We start from the raw sequence: 5,230 nt of genomic DNA, 5'->3' as shown, positions 1-5,230 counted from the left end.
TACTTTACGGACATAGGTGTAATAAAAAGAACTTACTTTCTAAAAGTTTTAAGGTTTTGGTTTTTTGTATTTAGGACTTTAATTTGGCTCTATCTTTTTTTTTTTTAATTTTGTTTTGTATTGTCCTAGAGATCTAATTTTCAATATTTTCCTAAATGGCCATTGTTCATTAAACAGTTTGTTCTCTCCACACCCATCTTTAGTGTTTCTCAGGTCTGCTCACTAGTCTTTCCTGAGCAGAAGAGAAGAGGAGAGGAGAGGAGGGGAGGGGAGGTGAGGGGAGGGGAGGGGAGGGGAGGAGAGAAGAAAGGAGAAGAGAAGAGAAGAGAAGAGAAGAGAAGAGAAGAGAAGAGAAGAGAAGAGAAGATTCCATTCTTCTCTTTGTTGATACCTTCACCAAAAATTCAGGATCCTTCCTCTGCTTGAAGTCTTGCCGCCTAACCAGGTAAAAACCTGTATAGTTTTCTTCTTTCCATAGAGGTCACAACTACTCTTGGAACATCACTCTTCCAAATTAATTTAGGACTTTCAGTAGTGTGTTGGCTAGTTTTTTGTTTGTTTGTCACGCGACACAAACTGTATTCTTTGGGGGGGGGGACCCTCAATTGAGGAAATGACTCCACAGAATTGAATTGTGGGCAGACCAACCTGTAGGGCATTTTCTTAATTAGCGATTGATGATAAGGGAAGGCCCATCCCATTGTGGGTGGGGATATCCTGGGCTGGTCGTCCTGAATTGAATAGAAAGCAGGCTGAGCAAGCCTTGAGGAGTCAGCCAATAAGCAGCACCCCTCCATAGCCTCTGTATTAGCTCTGTCTCCAGGTTCCAGCCCTGCCTACCTTAGAGGATGAACTGTTGAATGGAAGAGTAAGCAAAATAAACTCTTTCCTCCCCAACTTGCTTTTAGTCATGGTGTTCCATCAAAGCAATAGTAATCCCAACTGAGACAATTAGAATCCTCATGAAAATCTTGTTAGTAAAAAATAAAATAAAAATTAGTGCAATTCCAGTGTCATGAAGAATGACTTTAATCCCAGCACTCAGGAGGCAGAGGCAGGTGGATCTCTGAGTTTGAGGCCATCCTGGTCTACAGAGTGAGTTGCAGGAGAGCCAAGGGTACACAGAGAAACCCTGTCTTGAAAAACAAACAAACAAAAAACCAAAAAGAAACAAAAAATAGATAAATAAGAATAAAATTTTTAAAAAGACTTAAGATTATGAGAAAATTCCTCAGTTCAAAAGCCCCTAGGTAGAAAACACATTCACATACATCCACTAAGAATCAAGGTATTGCCAGGAGTGGTGGCGCAGGCCTTTAATCCCAGCACTCAGGAGGCAGAGGCAGGCAGATCTCTGTGAGTTTGAGGCCAACTTGGTCTATGAGAGCTAGTTCCAGGACAGACTCCAAAGCTGCAGAGAAATCCTGTCTCAAAAAACAAAAACAAAACAAAACAAACAACAACAACAACAAAAAAAAGAATCAAGGAGTCAAGGTATCAGCTGAATGGTGGTGGTGCACACCTTTAATCCCAGCATTCAAGAGGCAGAAATAGGTGGCTCTCTGTGAGTTCAAAGTCAACCTCGTCTACAGAGTGAGTTCCTGGACAGCCACGTCTGTTACACAAAGAAATGGGCTCAAAAAGACAAAAAACAAAACAAAACAAAAAGTCATGGTGTCCCTTGCTAGTGATGTCATAGCAATCAACACAGAGGGGCCTAAAGAACAGGATTTATTTCCTGCCAGTTGGGAGAAGGGAAATTCTAGAGCAAGATGCTGCTGGGGTTGGGTCACAGTCCAAGGCCCCTCTGAGCTTGTACATGGGATTTTCTCTCTGAGTTTTGACATTCCTTCTATGCCTGTCTGCCCTGATGTCCTCTTCTAAGATACCAGTCACACTGGATTAGGGCTCACCCCTATGATCTCATCTCACTTTAGTTACTTTTCTATTGCTCTGATAAGACCAGAGGCTTAGAGTTCGTGACAGTCAGGGCAGGGTAGGACAGAAGATCCAGAAGGCAGGCAGGCATTTCTCTTGAGCAGTAGCTGAGTGCTCACATCTTGAGACATAACTATGTGGCAGAAAGAGAGTCTCTTTTGAGATTTTGAAGCTAATCGCCAACAAGGCCACACCTCCTAATCCTTCCCAAACAGTTCCAACAAGAGACCAGGTGTTTAAATACATCGTGATCATTTTCATTCACAACACCACAGGTATATTTTCAAGGAGTCCATCTCCAAACCATATCACACGTGAGGTACCGAAAGTCAGGCTTTCCCTATGTGCATTTTAGAGGGATGGAGTTCAACCATAACACTTATATATAGTGATGTGGAATAATCAAGACACTTTTATTATTGTTGTTGCTTTGCCCTTATGCATTACTGGCTCAAACCTAGGGCTTATTGGACAAGTGCTGTGCCACTGAGAGGATTTAAGCCCCACAAATTTTGTTAAGTTTATTAGTTCTATTTATGAAAACAATTTAAACATTTGGAGAAAAAAAATTTGTTGATAAATCACATTATTGCAATGTCTATAGAAAATTAAGAATATGTGTAAATTAACAAACTTTAAATGCTTTAAAATTAAAATTTGTAATGGAATTCCATTATTTTAAAAAGCTCCTCAGAAATGATTTGTAAAATGTGTTAGACTTGTAACAGAATCTCCAGGTGAACTTAAAAGCTTGAAGAAAGAAGGGCAGTTTTTTATTTATAATTGTATTAATTGGAGTGCTAACTTTTATAATCTAAATAAATTTCTGAGAACTTTCTATATTCTCCCAAATGACTTTTGATTTTTTTCCTGAGACAGGCTCTGACTCTATAGGCCAGACTGGGCTGGAACTTGAGGCAATCCTCCTGTCTCAGCCTTCTGAATCCTGGGATTACAGGTGTGAACCACCACTCCAGCTCAGATAACATTTAAAGGCACCCCAAAACCCTTATATTTAACTAAGTCAGCATACAGATAATAGGAAAACACAACGTAATTTCAATTGAAATTAAATTTATAGATTAAATGGGGGAAATTGTGTCTGTGTTGTATTGAATCTTCTCACTAATGCACATAGAATATATTTCCACTTATTTGGGTGCCTTTATAAACTTTATATAAAGCTGTATATTTTCTTCAGTCCTTTCCCATCTTCTGCTAGGCTCATTTTGGGTGGGGGGAAACTGCCATGTATATTTAAAGATGTTTCCTAAGAATCCCTGGGACCTGGGAAAGACTATCATCCTTCTATACTTATTACTGATAAGGAATTTTGCTCAAGAACTGGTGACCTTAACATGTATGGTGTTTTACCTGCATATATGTCTATGCACCACTTAAGTGGCCGCTGACCACAGAGGGCACTGGCACCTAGAACTGGAGCAAGAGAATTGTTAGCCGTCATGCAGTCACACCTGGGCCCTCACAGGAGCAGTCGGTGTTCCACCTATGTGTGACTCAAAACCTTCTGTAACTTCAGCCTCGGGGCATCCTGAGGACACGGCATGCATGTGTAAACAGACACAGACGGAACCCTCAAACACATTTGAAAATCGTCAAAAACAAAACAAACTCCTTCCTTCCCTTCCTTCCCTTGCCTCCCCTCCCCTCCCTTCCTTCCCTCTTCTCTTTCCGAGACAGGGTCTCTCTATGTTGTTCTGGCTGGCCTGGAGCTCTCTATGTACACCAGGCTGACGAAAAACTCACAGAGATCCACCTGCCCCTGGATTAAAGGTGTGTGTGACCATGCCCAGCTTTTCTCGGTTGTCTTGTTTTAGACCTGCATGATGTTCTCGTGGCAGGTGCACCATACCCCACAACCACCTTTTCAATGGTTGACTGTGTGCTGCTTTCAACTCTGCAGTGACTAATACCATACATGGGTATTGTTTTATACACGTGTTTTCATAGGGCAAGTTCTTCACAGGGTCGTTGGAACACAATTGTTATGAATACCCATGACTCACTCTAATCCAGTGATTCTCGGTAACTTTCCACCGTTTTGTGCTGAAGAAATTGTGTTCAAACTTTGCTGTGATTTAGAAAGCCAAGAGTTTAAATAGAATCAACTAAGGACATTCCTTTCAGTGAAAACTTATTTTAAATATTTTTTTTTACTAAGACTTTCAATATGTACAAGCTGTTGCTTGACACAAGGGGGCGCCAAAACAACGCTTAAAGCCGACATACAGCCTGCCGGTGAACATTTTTGTTAATTGGACCCCAGGGAGCTTCCCAGCCAGAGCAAGTCATAAAGGCCTGTTGAGTGTTTCAAGAAACCAGCTAAGATCCATAATTTAGGAAAAAGAAGAAATGATTTTTTTGTCATCATCTAAATATTACTTTCGAGTTTTATATTTAGTTAGAATGCATAGGGGTATGGAATGTATGGGATGTACAAAGTATCTTTCTTGGTGAGTTTTGGTTTGGGTGTGTGTGTGTGTGTGTATGTGTGTGTCTGTGTGTGCGTGCACGTGGGGGGGGGCGCATGTGTGTGTTGCTGTGTGTTGAAGAAATGTAGTTTCAAACAAATGAAATCCAGCCTCCGATTTTACCTTTCTGTGGTTAGCCTTTGGTCTCTGGCCTTTCTCAGCCGCTGTGGGTTTCGGGTATTCAGGAAGAGCTGGAACTGTTTAGGAGACTTTGACCCCACATAGACATACACAACAAAGTCAAGTTATCAATACCTTATTCATACCGCTGTACTGGGGCAGACGTGCCAAGTGTAGCTAGTCCGTGGCTTCTTTAAGATCTAGTGTGCAGCGCCCTCTCTGGTTTTCAGTAATAATCACAGGCTGGTTCAATTTTTGAAAAGTTTCTCATGGGGGAAGTTTTTGAAAATAACTTCGAAGTGTTATAGACATATGCACTCTGATTGCTACAGCAATGTAGCATTTGTTTTTTGTTTGTTGTTTGTTTGTTTTTCAATGGGAAAAATAGGTGTTCAGTTAGAACACCAGCTCACCTCTGCACTATCTGAGAAGCCCCATTCCCCCCTCTTCTCTCTTTTTCCCCAAACCCCACCTGCTCACTAAAAGAAGAAAAGTCACTAAAAAAAACCAGTTCCGGATTCCTTGCGGCTACATTAGCCTCCTCCCCTGAAGTTGCCAGTCCCTGCCTAAGGTCACCCCTTTGACTTGGACACAAATCCAGCCTTGTGGAAGACACATCATCACCCTTAGCCTACAACCTATAAAGTCTCCCTTCAGGCCTGAGATCCCTGGCACTAGAG

This window comes from Chionomys nivalis, chromosome 2 (assembly GCF_950005125.1).
Source record: "Chionomys nivalis chromosome 2, mChiNiv1.1, whole genome shotgun sequence".
Classification (NCBI taxonomy): Eukaryota; Metazoa; Chordata; class Mammalia; order Rodentia; family Cricetidae; genus Chionomys; species Chionomys nivalis.
This window is presented reverse-complemented; position numbering follows the sequence as displayed.